Source organism: Tupaia chinensis, unplaced genomic scaffold (assembly GCF_000334495.1).
Source record: "Tupaia chinensis unplaced genomic scaffold, TupChi_1.0 Scaffold142961_1, whole genome shotgun sequence".
NCBI classification, from domain to species: domain Eukaryota; kingdom Metazoa; phylum Chordata; class Mammalia; order Scandentia; family Tupaiidae; genus Tupaia; species Tupaia belangeri.
The window spans coordinates 887301-907163 of record NW_006202806.1 but is presented as its reverse complement, the minus strand read 5'-3'; positions in this window follow the sequence as shown (position 1 = coordinate 907163).

Genomic DNA, 19863 nt, shown 5'->3' with positions numbered 1-19863 from the left:
CCACATACTACCTGTCTCTAAAGTATGAGTCCTAATTGTTTCAATTTGCTCTCTTCCTTCTATATAGCAATATGAAAAAGTATATGGGTTAGAAAAACATACACCTCATAGGCCTATTGTTCATGTTGTGATCATCCTCCCCTAAGAATTTCTGCTAACTGATATCAGCTGCAAGGTTGAAATAAAATAATAACTTCTGTTCTGGTGATCATTTGGGTGAGGATCTCAAACTTTACAAAACTAAAATACTTTGTGAAAGTGGTAATATATGGTTAAATAAGTTATGGTAAATGTGTGTGTATTTATATATACTATATTGTATTGTATGTACACACACACACACACCAAGGGCATGAAATTATATTCCAAATAAGTATTATTTAATGACACAGAAAATATTCAAGTTATAGGGCTGGCCTTGTGGCATAATCATTAAAGGAGCTAGATCTCCCATGGCCTACAGTGGTTTGAATCCTAGCCCCAGTGACTTGGAAGACCTGCCAGGCACATGTGCATGCTTGCCCAAAATCTTGATGGGAAAAAGAAATGGACAAAACAGGATTGCGGTATGACCATACCTCATCGCATGTGCACTTTCTCTCTCTCTCTGTCTTTTCTTCTCAATGGTGAATGTATTCACAGTTTAAAAAAATATTAGAGTTACAAAATGTTATATGCACAGCAAGAGTCCATTTATAAAAAGAAAATAATGTCAGGCAGAGGAAAATAATCTATGAAAGGAGATACAACAATATATTTAATTAATAGTGGTTCTCTCTAAGTAGTAGGATTAGGAGTGATGTTTAATTTATCAATTGCTATTACCTTTGATCTTTTCAACACTTTATTATGAACATTTTTTTAACATTTTGTAAAGTTGACTTTTTTTTTTTTTAATTACCAGAAGGCATGTACGCTTGCCAGAGACAGACACGCAGACACACAGAGAGGGAGATAGTATCCCACAGTGGGATGTGGTCACACTTCATTCCCTTCTCCTCCATCTCCATTCTGTCTGGCTTTTGGGCACACACATACATATGCCTGGTGCATTTTTCAAGCCACTGGGGCTAGAAATCGAACTGTGGTTGACCATGTGGGATCCAGCTCCTTTAACTACTGAGTGATGGGACTGGCCCCTGTTGAATTGACTTTTACCATTTACCAGCATTTTGTGTGATGTATTTTAAAAATAAGTGCAAAAACATTATTTTAAAATGAGATGACCCATGACATACTTTCCCCCCCCATTTTCTCAATATTTCTTATTTTCTCAAATGTTGTTAATCCCTTTTGTTTTTCTCAAATAAATGCAAAGAGCTCTAGCAACTAACATTTCTCATTCTTGTAGTCTAATCTCAACAGCTTTCAGGGAAGATTACATCATGGATATTCCCTCCATGGGGATGTGACTTACTAATGTAACACAAGGTCTGACTACATGATCAGGACATATTTTTGGCCTTCCCAAATCTGATTCACAGTGAATGTGCTGATGGAATTGTGTACTTATTCTTTTGGATATACACAGTTAGAAAAACCATAACTATCTTCTACCTCCACTCAAGATGAAGAGTAGAGCCAGACAGTCATTCCTCTTTGACTAATAACCTACAGTAAAGCATATACTGGTACCTTTGCTTGGGAAAGAAGTGATATATGCTTAAGAATATTTGTGAGTCAGCAGAAACAGGGGACTTATTCTCTTTTACCTGACACTTTGTCAAGAAAGTAAAGGAATTTCTTTTCCTTGCCTAATCATCTCTGACATGCGCCTGGCACCCAATCTGAGATGCCATGTCTTCAGCATTCTGTAGCAATCATGCTGTCTGTGAGTCTGAAATCTACTTTTGTCCTCATCTTGTTCTCTTCCTGGTCTGTAGTTAGGCGAGGTCACTGCTATATCTGCTCAACCTGCTACCCACTGTGATAATTTCCTTTATTGGGAACCAGAGAAATGAGGCTGATTAATTTAGACTTAAAATATTTCCACAAGGGACAAGCAGATGGCATAATGGTTACTTCTCTGGACTCCCACATAGTCAAACGCGGTTTGAGTCCCAGACTCTGTGGCTTCAACCTCATGCCAGGTGCATGTGTATGAGTGCCCAAGATCCCAGGAGGAGAATGGAGAAGAGATTGTGGTGTGGCCATCCACCCTGGGGTGTGATTTCTTGCTTTGTCTCTCTGTGTCTCTGGCAAGTGCACGTACCCTATGGCAAAAATCTCTGTTAAAAAAATTTTTTTACAAGAATTATCCTTATGCTGAAATTTTGTCCTTTTTGTTTTCTTAACCTATATAATGGAGCATTCTATGAAATGTGTAACACGAAATATGAAGATGATTAATAGTTTTTACTCAGAAAGATGATGAGGTACTATGGTCATGGTAAATTGGAAAATTCTAGATTATACAAAGTTCACCAGATTGCTTTACCTGGAGACTTTGATGTGCATTGGGCTCTCCTGAAGGATGACCATGTATTCATCATTTTCCTAACCAATTTCATTATAGGAATCTTTCCTTTTCCACCCAACATTAAGCAGGACTACTCTCTGGCTACAGACCTATTTATAAAGAAATCCTTGCCACACAAAGTATGATCCGAGGAACCAGCTGTATCACTATTACTCTGGATATTGTCTGAAGTGCACAGTCCCAGACTTCACTCAAATTTGTTGAATCAGAATCTGTTTATTAACAAGTGTCTGGAGTTATTCATACAGATGCCATAATGACTTTTCAGTGCACATCTGTTGAACATGTACTGTAGTCTGATATTGATAGAAATGTTTAGGGAGTCAGCAGGTGGTGAGGTGGTTAAGGTGCTGGACATGGCGACCATGATTCGAGTCCCAGACCCAGTGGCTTGAAACTCATGCCGGGTGTATGTGTGTGGATTCCTATAGTCCTGAGAGGAGAATGGAAGAGAAGAGATTGCGGTGTGACCATCCCCCTGGGGGGTGTGATGTCTCTCTGTCTGTCTGTCTCTCCGGTGCACGCATACTCCCTAAAAAAAAAAAAAGAAAAAGAAATAAAGAAAAAGAAAAATTTAGATATACAATTTACTCCCCATTTTTAGACAAAGACTTAAATACTTTTATGTATCCTAGGGTTAACTTTCCAGTAGGAAAGGGATGATAAACTTCCAAGTTTTAGCCTCTTAGTGAAAAGACTCTTTTCCAACAGATCTCAGTGCTGAAATGGACTTTGTAAAGACAGGATTTATTTTTTAGAGCAGTTTTAGGTTCACAGAAAACTTTTGTGAAAAGTACATAGAGGTCCCATATACTTTCACCACTTCACACATATATAACTGGCCGCACTATCAATATCCCACACCAGAGTTGTTCATTTGTTCCAACTGATGAACCCACATTGACAAGCCATTATCACCCAAAATCTATAGTGTGCGATAGAGTTCACTTCTGATGTTGTTTTGGCAAAGTATTATGACATTTATCCACATTACTGTATCATACAGAATAATTCTATGAACCTAAAAATCCTCTTTGCTTTACTTTTTATCCTTTATTCCAAATCCAACAACCGCTGACATTTTTACAGTCTCCATCATTTTGCCTTTTTCAAATGTCACATAGTTGAAATCGTGCAATATATAGTCTTTTCATATTGGCTTCTTTTACTTAATAATATGCATAAAAGGTTCCTCCATCTCTTTTCATGACTTGATAACTCATTTCTTTTATTCCATTGTCTGGATGTTCTACAGTTTATTTATCCACTCACCCACTGAAGAGCTTCTTGATTGCTTCCAATTTTGACAATTATGAGCAAAATTGCTATAAACATCCATACGCAGGTTTTTTTGTGTGACCATAAGTTTTCCACTCCTTTGGGTAAATGCCAAAAAGCATACTTGCTGGATCGTGTGGTAAGAGTAAGTTTAGTTTTATAAGAAATTACCAAAGTTCCTGAAATTGAATTCTAATCATGATCTTAATAATTATTGTTTAAGGAACCCTAGATATATACTTGATATTTCATTTTTCTTTAAATGTAATTCAAGGATACAATATATTGTTATTTGCTATTGAGGATGTTTATTAACAGAAACACAATTAGAGATAGAAGGAACAATGTGTACTATTATACAATACGGAGAATTTGGGTAACAATAACTCAGTGTATTTCTCAGAGTAGCTAAAAGATGATTTTGAATGTTGCCAACACAAAGTAATGACAAATGGTGAAATGATGGATATGCTAATCACCCTGATTTAATCATTACATATTGTATTCATGTACTAAAAATACACATTGTGCCCCCACAAATATATACAGTTATTACATCTTAATAAGAAAATTAGCAGGAAGAATAGAGAAGCTATGCAGCATACTGAATACTTTGCTATTTAGAGATTTTTTTCTGTCAAATATCCAGTTTATTATTTTTAAGTTTTACCTTCCATAAAGTTCTAGCACATGGGCACAGTTCAGCCAAGTTCTTTGCTACTTTATGATGAAGATGGCCTTTACTCCAATTTCCAAGAACTTGTTCCTCCTTTTCATCTGAGACCTCATCAGAATAGTCTTACTATTCATATTTCTACAGCACTCTGGTCATGACCATGTAAACAATCTCTAAGAAGTTTCAGATTTTCTCTACTGCTCTCATTTTTTTCTGAGCTGTCACCATAATGCTCTGTTCACAGCTGTGCAAGTTTTTTTCTTTTTAAAAATTTTATCAGAGGGCATGTGCATCACCAGAGAGAAACAGACAGAGAGAGAGGGAGAGAAGAAAACATCCTCCATGGGGAGTGGTCATCCTGCAGTTCCTTTTTCTCTATTTCTCACTGCTTTTGGAATTTGGGGCATGCACCCACATACCCAGTGTCTTTCCCAAGCCTTCAGGTACAGAACTTAAAATGTAAGGTTGACCATGTAGGATCCACCTGCCTTAACCACGAAGCCATGGAGCTAAATCTGTACAAACTTTTTCAAGCATCCACTTCAAAACTATTACAGCCTCTAAAGTTATATGTAATCCAATGTAATATAAAGAAGATTATGATGATAATAAAAATAAAAAAATTAAAAAAACTATACCAGCCTCTACTAATTACCCAGTTCCAAAGCTGCCTCCACATTTTTAGGTGTTTATTACAGTATCACCACCACTTGTCTGGTACTAAATTCTGGCTTAGTCAGGATCTTCTAGAGGCAGAACCTAATCATACATACGATTAGGTGGATGGATGGATGACTGGATATATAAATACACAGATAGATACCTTTGAGCAGATTTATTAAAGGAATTGATTCACATGCTTATTGAGGCTGGGAAACTTCATGATAGGCTGTTTGCAAGCTGGAGAACCGTGGAAACTGGAAATATGATCCAGCCCGAGTCCAAAAGCCTGAGAACCAGTGAAATTGATGATGGAATCCAATCCAAGGGCAAAAACTCAAGAACTTGAGAGACCTCTGGTGCAAGTCTCAGAGGCCAAAATCCAGAGAACCTGGAGTTCTGAAGTCCGGGGCAGAAGGAGAATGATATCTCAGTTGCAGAAAAGGGAGCAAGAATTTGCTCTTTCTCTGCCTTTTTGTTCCCTCTAGGCCCTATCTGATTGGATGGTGTTTGTCCACATTGAGGACAGATCTTCCTCACTGACACCAGTCTCACCCAGAAACTCCCTTTCAACCACACACAGAAGAAAACTTTACCAAAGATTTTGGTGTCCCTTAATCCAACTAAGTAGACACCTAAAATTAATAATCATAGGGAATGAGAGTATGATTTTGAATTTTTAAAAAAGTCCAACTAGAGCTCCCTGACAAGAATGTTACTGAGAATGTATGTGGGCAAATGTGTGAAGGACTTGAAAGAATTAGCAATATGTTGATCTGAGGGCAGAGTTTTAGACAGCAACATTAGTCAGTACAAAGGTCCTGAAGTCAGTGCTTTCCTGCAAGCTTTCCAAGAATAGCAAGGGGTCCGCTGAGAATGGAGAGGACTGAGTGAGCAGACGATTGAAATGGTCAGGGAACTAAACGATTAGAAACTTAACAGAAGAGATGGTGAAGGTGGGGATGGGGATGCCAATGCTATAGGGAGTTATGGGTTCTGGTAAGAACTTAGCATTTTATTCTTAGGAAAATATGAAGCCAATGGAAGGACTTTGATTGAAGAAGAAAAATAATCTATTTTACATTTAAGAGCTTTTAGATATGTACCTATGTATGTGTATATTTATTTGCCATGTGTCCCTATGCTAGTGAAGTCATTGAGAAGGTAATCTATGTTGGATTTATGTTTTAGCATTGTCCTCATTACCTAGCCCTCTGCATTTCATTGTGACTACATAAATAGTTGTCAATCAATTATTGATTGATTGATTATGGAATTTAAAAAGAGGTTCCACCTCTCTTTACAAAGAATTTATCTTGACAAAGCCTGACTGTGCTCAAAAAGTAAGAATTTTAATTTTAATCACTAAAGCCACCTATCAACTTTTACAGACTTACCAAATTGCAACATTTTCATAAATCTTAGAAGTATCCTCTATTTCTAGCAAGTGTTATTTACATAATGTGCATTTTTGGACCTGAGAAACAATGGTGTATACTTTGAACTTCTGTATAGTCAGTCAGGCTGTTGGATGTTAAAAATGTCCCATTCATGGGACCAGCAGTTGGTGTAATAGCTAGGTTGCTGGACTCTTATATAGTCAACTGCAGATCGAGTCCCAGACCTGGTGGCTTAAGCTCATGCTGGGCGCATGTGTGTGCGTGCCCAAGATCCTGAGAGAATGGAGAAAGGATTGTGGTGTGACCATTTCCCCTGGGGGTGGGTGATTTTTTGCTCTCTGTCTCTCCCTGTCTTTCTTGAGAGCGCAGGTGCCCTGTAGCAAAAACTTCTCTAAAAAAAAAAAAAAAAAAAATTCCCATTCACAATAAAAAAGTCATGATGCATTTTTGCATAGAAAAACATAGAAAAAATTTGCCATGACTTTTCCAACCATCCAATATATAGTAACACTAGGATCTCAATATTCTCTAAGTGATGGAGAAAGATATAATGATCCTTGCTACCGTATAGTGCTTTCAGCTCCACAAGTCCTATCATCATGTGCCTGTAGAGGACCTAGCTGGTGACTACCTGCTTTACATCAAGTGTGGTCATTCACCAATGTCCATTGCATTGCACGAAAAAAAAATGGTGTATATAACAGTTGATCATATGTAAATGAAAAATTAGTTAAAATACAAATGTATGCTGTTATGTCGTGTGGATTATTTAATATTATGGTGGAACATTTTAGTGTACAATGCTCATGACTTCAATTAATGCTCAGTGCAGATGACTCCTGTGCAGTTCTAGCTCTGCCTCTGGGCTTTGACCTCATTGAAGAGATACCATGATGAGAAAGACCAGAGGTTATTCAGGGCATTTGATCAGTGTGGCTACTTCCTGATTACATCTCAATGCTTTTGGTTCAGAAATGGTAATCTAGTGTCCACAAATTCAGAATTCACTGGAAAATTAGATTTCACACTAAAAATACGTTGTTATTAAGTCTCAGTTCTATAACTTACCTGAGCATCTATATTTTTAAAAAATAACTGCCATATAATAAGTGTTTGTTAAATATTAGTTTCACATTTTTTCCTTAAATCATATGAATGTATAACCTTGAAACTATACTTATCAGATAGTGTATGTTTGGAATATAATGTAGTGTTTATAAGTTTATGAAGATTGTGATAGATGAATAGGCAAAAGTGATCCGAGATGACAACGTGTGTAAATTAATATTGTGTATTAGGACTGTAACATGTCCAAGTTTTCAAAATATCTTATTACTATGATTACCTTTAGTTCAGTATGCTTGTCAAGTTTTGGAGAAAAGATTATAGAGGTTTATTTCTAATATATATATATTGGTACAATGTAAGCCATATTTATCTTTTCATATTTAAAATCAGAGGTCAGATTTCCAGTTTCATTGTTTAATGAGAACTACCTGATGTTCTCAGGGAACCACCCTTGGTGCAGTCTGGTCAAATTAAAATAAATAAATAAATAAATAAAGTTAAAAAAAATTCTTAAAAAAAGCCTCTATGGTGAGGAACCAGCAGGTGGCATTGTGGTAAAGGTGCTGGATGCTCTCACATGGCTGACCACAGTTTGACTCCCAGACCTGGCGGCTTCCTTTCTCCATTTCCCTCTCTCTCTCTCTCTGTGTGTGTGTGTGTGTGTGTGTGTGTGTGTCTCTCTCTGGTCAAATTAAATGAATGAATAAATAAAATTAAATAAATAATATTTTTTTAAAAAAAGTCTCTATGGTGAGAGGATGCACATTTATATGCAGAATGAGAAATTAACATAAATAATTTTAATCCTAGAAGATAAAAGTCTACTGAAAAAGTGGCAGGTCATTTATGGGATCCAAGTTTTGACTCTGGATTTTGAACAAAAATGATTTGGAAACCCAGCTCTTCTACTTATCATTTGTGTAGCAGGTTAAGCAAATTACTTAACCTTCCAGGACCTCATCTGAAAATTAGATAATGGCAGCAATCAGCCCTGGGGTTTGTTTTACTGAGTCATTATATTCACAGTACATGGCACTGTGTCCGACCCTTAGCAGACCATTGCAAATGTACTTTACTCTTTTAACTATTTAGAAAAGTGCAGCAATTAAACTTTAAAACTAAGCAGTTTATTGCTAAGAGTTTTATAACCAAGCATTTAAGTTTGGAACATCCCCTTTCTCCTAGAAATCATATGGAGAAAAATAACAGAAATTTAAAACACACAGAGGCACATGTGCCCATGACTTCAGACTACATTTTCAGTGAAATTCAGAAATGGAGAAAACACACTGACTCCTAGTTATATGTACATTCTATCAAAGACAAAGCCACACAGAAAGTGGGTGGTTGTGAGGTGACTAGGGAAGGACAAGGTGGGTAAAGGGATTCTAAGGGCTAAAATACCTCATACATCTCCAGCAAATAGTTATCTCCCAAATAAGAGCATCCCACCTGAGAGAACCACTGCAATTATAACTGAGATGGAATCATCTTAAGATCACTGGGGAAGGAAGAGTGAGACAAGTTTCAGATATTGTTCAAGAACCCATAGTGACAGATAACAAAGTGGCTAGCAAGAAACAGTTTCAGTGAATCCATCATGATGGAAGAAAGTGCTGAAGGGAACCAGAAGATTCAGATGGCAGGGGCAGTTCATCTGAATCAGGCTGGGCTCTGAGAGCCAGCACAAGGTTGACTATTGAGAGACTGAGAGGATGGTCTTTTAAGATATTTGCTGTAGTGTTAGAGGAGGGAACTGGGAGCTCAGAGGCTCAGAATGCTATCCTGGCCCACCCTGTATCCTTCACTCTATCTTCCTGCTTAAAGTCTAGGAAAATCCACCCCATTTAAATGGAAGCCACAGGAAATAAGGAAACTCTATCTACACATACAGATACTAGAGGTGAATGATGAAACAAGAGAAACATATGAAGGATCTTTAAAAGTTTATGGAAGGGACCTTCAGATGGCATAATGGTTACGTTGCTGGACTCCCAATTGGCCAGTCGTGGTTCGAGTCCCAGACCTAAAGGGCTGAAACTCATGCCAGGTGCATGTGCGTGTGTGCCAAAGATCCCAGGAGGAGAAAGGATTGTGGTGTGGCCAGCCCCCTGAGGGTGATTTCTGGTGTTCTGTCTATCTTTCTGGCGAGTGCATGCACTCTATAGCAAAAATCTCTCTAAAAAAGTTTATAGAAGATATATATTATTGAAAAAGTATGCACAGCGTTCAGAATTCTTTTTTTTCAACAAAATAAACTTGTACTTAAATTGCATTTTCACATGAACTTTTTGAAGTCCTCCCTGTATATTCTTACAGATGATATGAAAACCCATCTGGAAACAGTTTCCACAAAGTAGAACAAAATTGTTAAGTTCACAGTACAAAAAGAACTGCAACACTCAACAGAAAAGTAACAGAAACAAATCCTGAAAAGAGTACTTATATTGAAAAGTAACAGAAACAAATCCTGAAAAGAATACTTATATTTATGCAAGAATATTACAAAACACGAATAGAAGAACTCAAGAAAAGGTGACCAGAAAACAGAATCTGATAACTTAAAAACAGAAGAATGTACAATGTGTATCAATTTAGCTCACTCAATTAACAGAAAAGCAAACATTTTAAATGAAGATAAATTCCAAGGCCACATTGAAGCAGAGCTACCACAGAAAGCACAGCAAGAGATCGTGAGGAAATAAATGAAAGGGAAAGCCTATAGAAACAGAAGAAAAGAAAGATTTAAAAACTAAAGCCAGGGCTTCTTGTAGAAATGTTCGATTATACAACCAGGGATTGGAATGAAGAAGACCTATAACCTCTGGTCATACTAGAAAGAAAGGACAATATTAAATAATAATTGAACTACATAGCAATGCACCCAGAATATTTGCTTCTTTTAGCTCCCTTGCAACTAGATGTGTCTTTGGGATATACCTTTTTTTATTGATATATGAGTTGTGATTTATTGGAAAAGCTTTTGCTTTTCTGATATAGCTATCACCCCTTTCTGCTTAAATCTCCTTCTTCCTGTCTATTGAATGGACCCTAGGCTAGTATGAAACACCTATCTCATACTCACCAGGAAAGTTTTATGGGTAAAGAAGCTAATATGGTGCAGGAGAAGGCAGAGAGAATAGAAAATATTATTTTCAGTTAAGTGAAAGATGCTTTACTGACAAATGTTGGAAGTATTGTCAGATTTAGAGGATACGGACCAAGTTTAACACTTTAGGAAGTCTTTGCCATTGTCCAAATCACACCATTAATGTTAGTTCCTCCTTAGACCTCTTCCCATCTTTGACTATGTAGCTAAACATTAATTGCTATTTCTCTTTTTGTACAGGAGGTCTTCACAAAGTTCACAGAAAATGCATGGAGAACATTATGAAAAACTATACATGGATTTCAAAGTTTTGTGCAGTAAACAAACTTGTACTTTAATTCCTTTTTCCACAGACTTTTTAAAGTCCCTTTATAATGTACTCTTTAGAAATAAGTTTTTTTTTTAAATTAAAACGGTCATATTGTAAGGCTTCCTAGAGGGAGTTATGAACTGAGACAGTGTGGTGTAGTCAGAGTAGTGCAGAATTTTCATCAGAAAACCCTGAGTTTGAATCCTAATTTAGGCACCAAGTGTTATGTATTCTTGGAAAGCTTTTGTCACCTAATTCCTTTTAGTATTAGTTTCTTCAGGATGATCCATGTAAAGCCTTTTCACATCATGCTTGGGCAACAGGTGATGCTCACTTAATGATAGCAGTGATGGTCAACCTGGTGTACTTTAATAGTCTTGAGAATTACTGTCTCAGTAGCACAGGTAATTTTGGGCGAAAGTACTTAAACTTTCTGTGTCTTGAGTTCCTTATTTGAAAATGGAAGAGGTTAATAATAGCACTTTATGGACTATAGTGAAGATTAAGGTATATAATCCCTACACACGTAGAACAGATACCCAATGAATGCTACCTCTTAGTGTTGTTATTATTTGTCCAAAGATCTAACCACTCTGGCTTCTGGTTTCTTTGAATCCCTTTATAACTCACAGAATGTAATCTCCAAAGAAAGTGTATAGGATCCGGCAGGTGGTATGATGGTTATGGTGTTGAACTCCAACATGGCTGCCCTGAGTTTAAATCCTGGACCTGGCAGCTTGCTTTCTTGCCTTCCCTTTCTTTCTCTCAGTCTCTATTTGGTCCAATTAAAAAAGAATAATAATAACAAATGGAATTAAATAAATAAGTAAATAATCTGACTGCCCACCATGAAAGCAAGCTCCAGCCCTGCTAAATGTGTGTGTCCATTAGTCAAGCCTACCAGCCCTGAGTCAGTTTTACTACTGACAGTTTGAAGGCCTCCTTGGGCTCCTGTGGTGTGACTTGTACAGGGCACATACTGCTCCACACAGAGGGATTCAGTGAGACTGCCATCTCTCTTTCCATTCAAGAATAACCATCTATCATCAGGTAAGCATCATTTTAAGCCTTCCAGGGTATTCTAAATATTAGATATCTCAAAATAGCAATGTTAGGGCTATGTTCTGAACAGAAGCATCTTGTGTTAATATTAAAGACATATACACGTACAAAAGTTTCAAGGGATTTAGAAAATTTTAAGGAAAAGACATAATATCTGAGTTTCTTGGATTAGTTGGAGGATTTAGATTACAATTTTTATAACAAACATCAGCATTAATTTTTTTTAGCACATCTTGTGTATATGCTTGTTCTCTCCCTTTTGCTCTCTCAACTGAGGTTGTAAAGGGGATAGAAGTCTTAAACAGAAATGAGTTCCTAAGAGCTGATGGCTCTGGGTGTAAAATGCAAACTTTTAGGTTGGATTTTTTTGTTCATTAGCACTCTAGTGCCTGAGGACTTATTGGGCTGGTAATGGTAAGATCAAGGGAAAGGCAGCAGTCAAATATCCATTTACTGTAGTGACATATTCTCCTTGCTGGTTTCCTTTCCACGAGTGAAGAGATTGTCACTATAGTTCATCTGTGTGTAGTTCCTGGAGCCTGATCTCCATGTTTGACTAATTCCTAGGAATATAAGTATGGATGGCATAGAGCCAGAATTCTGTTTCCACCTCATAAGGAGACAATGAGTTTTCAAACCCAAGTTAACAGTAAATCCTACAATTCTTTCTGAAAAGCTGGTAAGTGTCTGAAGCCATTCAAGAATCTAGAGCTTCTCTGGGCCCAAAGCCAGTACTAAATTCACCAATGAACTAGTCAGCTTCTGAGAGGATGTACACTTATTTGCTTTTGTTGGAGGAGTTCTGACAAGGATCTTTATGGATCTGGGGCATCTCTAGTCCAGGAAAAAAAAAAACAACTTTCATTTTTCATCATACCTGACAGTAACAGATCAGGGATGGTTTAATCATCCTGTGAAACATGATTAATAGATGTTATTGTAGATCTTCCAATGTTTCAGTTTCTGCCATAGAGTGGGAAAATTCTTTTTATAAGCTGTAATGATATATAGTGGTTGAATGTATAAAAATGAATGCATAAATGAATAGATATTGTAAAGGAGTTTAGCAAACTGGATGTTTTTTATTTTGATATTTAGTTGGATATGACTGAGTCTGAGAGAGTAGAAATTCACCTGACAATTTGAGCAGCGGTTACTCGGAATGCATATTACTTAAGGAGAGTTCTTTCTGGCACAAGTGCTACAGCAGTTTCAGGGGAAAGAATGTGGAAACCTTGATAAGAACTATCCCCAAACAACAAAGCTTCAGCCAATTGCCATAGAGGAAAAACAAAACAATACAAACCAACAAACAGAAAAATAGATGTTGCTTTAAAATAATGTTTGTATGAAAATAAGAGAGTAAAGGAGAATATTATCATATCATAATGATAGACACTCCGATTTTTTAAAAGTTTATTTCTTTCATGGGAAGAAGAGACAGACAAACACCCTCAACAGGGTCTGACACCTTGATTCCCTTCCACCCCTCAGCCGCCTTAGCCAGGCAGAATGGTCATGGACATGTGTGCCCAGAATGCATAGGTTGACTGGCAACAAAATGCATGATCTTTCATACAGATCTGGCATTCTTTGAGCAACGCATAACCACTGCACTATCAAGCTGGCCTGACATCTCTCTCTGTGTGCGTCGTGTGTGTCTGTCTCTCTCAGGTGAGTACATGTGCTCTATAGCAAAAACTAAAAAGAAAAAAAAAAGACAGCAAAAACACACACACAAAAAACCATATCTCTCCAACGTACACAGTATAATGTAATGTTCTTTGTTCAAGATTATGAATAAGCTTATATCCTTGGTTTGATTATTACACAGTATGCATGCTTTGAAAAAAGCATACTGTACCCCACAAAGTTGTACAATGATTCTATGAAAATCAGAAATTATAATAAAAAATGAAAAGATTCTGCAATGACGATTTGGATATGAGTTGCTATAAATACAACATAAATTGTCAAAGTTAAAATCATCAGTTATTTAAATTAGGAAATGCTTATAGTTCTGAAGTAAATAAAATCACCATGGGGGTGATTTTAAGAAATTTATGGACTGAGCTTTGCCTTTCCATTTACTTATGAAGCTACACTTTCTACTTCCATGTGTCTAATCATAACTGATAGTTTGTGATCTCTTTGGAAGCAAGGATCCTTACATTTCTATTTTATGTGGTCTCCATATAGTTAGCATGGTGTCTGACCCAAAGCAGGAGAGTAATAGATGTTTATTGAAATAATTAATGGATGGAGAATATCATATTTTGCAAATAAGATTAAATGCGTGTGTGTGTGTGTGTGTGTGTGTGTGTGTGTGTATGTGTTAAAGGCAGTAATAAAAGATTCAATAACAAAGCACCAAACAGTGTGGTATAGTTGTCAAGGAAAATGTTTCATGGTCATAGAGTAGTCATATAGTCATTAGACTGTATAAGGAATTGAAAAGTTAACCTTAGCTGCGCCTTGGAGATTTAAGAGATTTAGAAAAGGAAAGAAATTGTGGCAGTTAATGATATGCAAATACCTGAAGATGATGGTTTCAGGTGAGCCAAGAAAAGGTCATGAAAAAGGTGTGGAAAACAATGATGGCAAATAAAAAGTTGATTTGTTGTGGGGACGTAGGACTGTGGACGAGAAAGAATGTTGAGCAAGTGACGGGTGTTCAGTATTAGAAAATTCATTGAACCTTGGAGGTCCTGACTAGATCCTTCAGGCAACTGACAACCACTATAAATGTGGAGGAAGAGGGGAGAATCGGGGTATTGTTGTCTTCTCCTTTGAAACGAGGGCCATAGGGCTTGGAGGGCCGAGGGGACATAATGAATTTTAGATAATACAGGCTCCATTGCTTTTTTTCAAATGAATCCAAATGGATAGGAAAACAGTAGTGTTTCTCTATGTTGTCCTTTTGGTCATAGGTCCCAAGGAATAAATAAGACTGTGAGAAAATTTGAAGTCTGGATATAGGTAAATAGAGGCCTTGGTCTCAACTTCTTTGGTAACTCCTGCCTTTTAAATCCCACAATCCACAACTGAGTAGTCAGAGGTTTCTGCAGAGAATGATTTGAAAACAAAACAGAAAACTTACGATTTAGAAGGAGGCACAGGGAGATTATTCTTTGCCCAAGTAAATACGTCCATTTTATTTTAATCTAATGAATGAAGTGCAGTAAGGTAGTAGTGGCATAAAGTCAAGAACCAGGGTTAAATGATGATATGGTATTTTCCCTCCATAAATCCAGTCATATTGAAGCCTGACTAAATGGCAAACATATTCTCTTGCTGAAGATGAGCAAGGACTTCGCATGTTTTGAGCAAGAGCGCAAGTTAGAGAGTGGGATATGCCACGGTGAGGGTGGCTGATATTACAGGAATAGAAAATACCAGTTATCAGTGTGGGCTTGCCACCCTGGGAGATGTGACTGCCCTTCTTTCTGTCATGCCTACTCCCAGGTTTTTGCTCATGTTTCCACTGCACTTGGCAAGCTGAAGTCCTAAGTCAGGCCCAAGATGTTCTATGACTAAAGTACTTTCAGAGCAGACAGCGTAACCGGCATCCTCCCGCGCTGCAGCATGTGAGACTGAGGGGAGCCGATCAAGGCACGGCGCACCTGGGTTTTCACAGTAGCTGGGGAGACTGTCACTGTTTCCTAGGGGAAGAGGATCACGGTAGACGTGTCAGCGAGTCAAGCTCTGGGCAAGGTTAAGTTCAGCGAAGGAGCCTTCTAGGGCCATGCAGAGATTTCTCTCTAATTATCTCAGGTCACAAAGGTCCTCTCATTCCAATTTACTGTGATATCTGATGACAGAAGTTTCTCTGCATTCAGGCAATTTAGGGAACAATCTGCCAGACAACAAGGGGGTGCTTAGGATGAGATGCCTGCTGCTGAGGTAACGCCCAGCTGCGATTTTATTTCTTTCTGTTTAGATGATACAGTTCGCTCTCATTGCATTAACTGAAATAGACTGCCAGAGAAATGGCCAGTTTGAAGGAAAATAAACTACAAAATCAACATTCCAGGACTCATATTGAGATCAGCGCAGCATCAAGAACATATTTCCAAATAGCCAGAATAAAACAGCAGTAAGTCGAGGAGAGATTTGGTCTTGCCGTATTGTAGCATCATCTCATATGAACACACAGATGTGTGGGGATGAGGGAGAGGACGAGACTTCCATTGCAAAATTACGTGTTTCTTGGAAATGTCAACTCTCAAGTACAATACATTCCTCACTGCAGCCACCAATCTTTCAATAGCTTCCAATTATTGCTGGTATTTTTTTCCCCCCATCTGTTCATTTTCTGCTTGCCCAAAACAAAAAAAAAAATCCAGACTGTTTTCACATAAAAATCTTAATATTAGTCAATATACATGCCCTCAAGAAATGGATTTGGTTAATAAATGAAGATGTTTGCTTATTTTTTCTGCTTAATAGGGATGTGGTGACACAAAATGCAGGGTGCCCTTATTGTCATATTTTTGACAAAGCTGTTAGTGATCACATAAGTTGATTGCTGCAACAGAGTTTGCTTCTTTTATTAACATGTCATTTCTGGCATGTCAAAGTTTTTGATAGAGTGTTGCTGTGCAGAATTCAGAGAGAGATAAGGGATGAGAAAACTCAGGATTTTAAATGACATTCACCTCATGTATTTCGTCCACTTTTTACAAAGTTTTTGCTATAGGGTGCATATGCTCTCCAGAGAGAGAGTGAGAAAGAGAGAGAGAGAGAGAAATCACCCACATGGGAGGATGGCCATGCTGTAGTTCTGTCTCCTCTTGAGATTTTGGGAATGCAAGCACACATGCCTGGCATGATTTTCAATCTGCTGGGTCTGGGATTTGAGTTGGACAGCAATTATATCTACTGATATCTAATGCCTTAACCTCTATGCCCCCTGTTGGCTCTATTTCATACACTTCTTAAAGCACATCCAGTAGATTAATGTAGACGATTCCTGCACCAAAGCCTGGCAACCTATATATTAGGAAAATGATGGAGGAGCCTTAATTTTTTCCATTTTATGAACCTCTCTAAGTGTCCCCATCTTTCATGTTTCAGCCATGCATTTCCAGATGAGGCGTAACTTTTAAGTGTTCCACATATGGCAACCATGTCATGCTTTTCCACCAGGGAAAGCCTTCCTTCCTGATTTTTCCTATAAAAAAGGCACGTCGAAGAGAAAATACAAAATGTGAACAATATGCATAAGTACTGATGGTCTCTCTGCTGCCACTCAGATATTTTTTTTCACGCATTCTCAGCTAATCAAGTATTTCAAATTATCTGTGAAAAAGTTCTGTTTCCCATGTAAACTGATAGAAAATAAGCTGAACATTTTACTGAGCTTAATTAGAAAATCCAGAATTTACGTTTCTGAATTGATACAATCTTCCCACAAAGGAGCTGGTTAACAGGTTCATCAAAAGCAAAAGAATAACATTGAAATGGGGGGGGGGGCGTACTGTGATTTCTTTCTTACTCATCTTAAGTATGACTAAAATATGACTCATGGCCTCCTACCCTATGTTCTGCAGTGCTGTTAACTCTTGTAGCTAACATTCAATGAGGATCTGAGGGAAAAGGGAAGAGGGTAAAAATATGACAGGTACAGAGCCATTTCTCTTGCAGCATTACTCAGTCCTCACAGTTTGTAGCTGCCTCATTTGCACCCTTGTCATTAAGGCGGTAGAGGCAGACAGCCTGCAGAAGGAGAGCTTCTATTGAAGAGATCCCAGACAAGCTTCAGTTTATTTGACTGATTCTAATATAAATTCTTTCCTCTGTAGGAGCAACACTAGAAAATTTTGCACAATGACATTTTTTAAAAGCAACACTAATGTGTATTTGGTCACAGAAGATAGCCACTTCCTGCTTTTTTTTTTTTTTTTTGATCTGTCCTCTCTTGTTATTTCATTTCTTTGATGCTTCAGTTGGGGTTTTCAGTCTCTGTCCACTGCTCCAGTGACGGTGCATTGAGGCTGAAGATTCTGGTTTGTAATCCAAGACTTCATGCTCCAGCTGCTGAGGTTACAAAAAGGAGCGTATAAAGATCAAAGAAATCTACTCATGCCTGTTAGATAGGAAGGAACAGCTGATTCTCAGGGCCATAGCTGGGCCACCTCAAGCTATAGCAATTCATTGAGAGACAGACGGGGTGTGTCAGCCAGGATAAGGGCATTCTTAAAGATCAAAGGAGTTCTCATGACTGAGCAGGAAAGGATCTTCCTCAAAACTGGGGAGAACCCAAAAGATAGATTGGAAACAGTAAGGGCTGTAGCCCCACAGTAAACACGTGGGCCATTCCCCACTATGGATTGAGGACATATTGCTGGAGTGGAAGGTTCTATAGAATAAAATTGAACTGAAAGGGAATATTAAGAGGATTTCAAAAATTCATTCTGCTCCTGGATTTTTTTTCTTTCTTTTTTCTATGAAGCTGTCATGAAGGTGTAGTTCTTTCATTCCCTTCTTTTTCTTTTCTCTTCCTTTTTTCTTTCTTTTTTTTTCTGCTTGAAATTCACCAATAAGAAAGCAAAAACTAGTGAAAAGGAATTTAATGGACCTTTACACAGATATCTTTACCTACCCATTATGTTTATATTTTATCTGCCTTTAAAACTTATTGACAGTGGAAATCTTACTCTACAGTGCATTTCTAAGAATTTAACAAGTGCATAGAGTTGAAAAATAATCACCGGAAACAAAATGCAAGATTTCTGTCACCTCCACAATTTCTTTTGTACTATCCATTTAAAATCTATCCTTCTCCAGCTCTTGCCAAATTCTGATTTTCTAAAAAATATATTTTTATTTTTAATTAATTTATTTTTAAAATTTTGCCAGAGGGTACATGTACTTGGTTAAGAGAGAGGGAGAGAGGGAGGGAGGGAGGGAGAGAGAGAGAGAGAGAGAGAACACTCCCATAGGGAATGGTTAGAGCACAACCCCTTCTTCTTTATCTCACTCTCCTTTGGAGATTTTGGGCATGTACATCTGCCCAGTGTGTTTTTCAAGTCACCGGGTCTGGGACTTAAACTACACAGTTGTTCATGTGGGATACAGTTGCCTTAACCACCATGCCACAGGATGGCCCTAAAAATGTTTTTATTTTTTTTATTTTTATGTATTTTCCTTTTCCAGGATGTCATAGAAATTAAATTATACAGTATGTTACTTTTGTTAGTCTGGTATTTTCTATTTTAACACAACTCATTTGAGATTCATTGTACTGTGATATATATCAAAAGTGTTTTTTTTAATATTAATTTTATTTATTCATTCATATATCTTATTTATTTGTTTGTTTATTTTCATTTGACCAGAGAGGGACAGAGAGAGAAAATGAGAAAGAGAGAGAAAGTGAGAAATCAAGCTGTCAGGTCTGGGACTCAAAAATCGTGGTCAGCCATGTGGGAGTCCAATGCCCTTAACCACCACATCACCTGCTGCCCATAAGTTTATTCTTTTTGGAGCTGAAAAGTATTTTATTGTGTGGATGTGTCACAGTTTATCCATTCATCAGTTGTAGCACATTTGGGCAGTTTTTAATTTTTGGCATTTATGAAGAAAGCCATTAAAAACATACATACAGGATTTTGCGTGAACATAAAATTTTATTTTCTTGGATAAATACCTAAATGTGAAATGGCTAGACCATAGGGTAAATGTACACTTAATTTCATAAGAAGCTATCAGTCTATTTATTAAGTGGATGCACCATTTTGTAGTCTTACCAGCAATGTCTGAAAGTTATAGTTGTTCAATATCCTTTCCAGAACTTGTTGTTATAATAGATCATCTTTC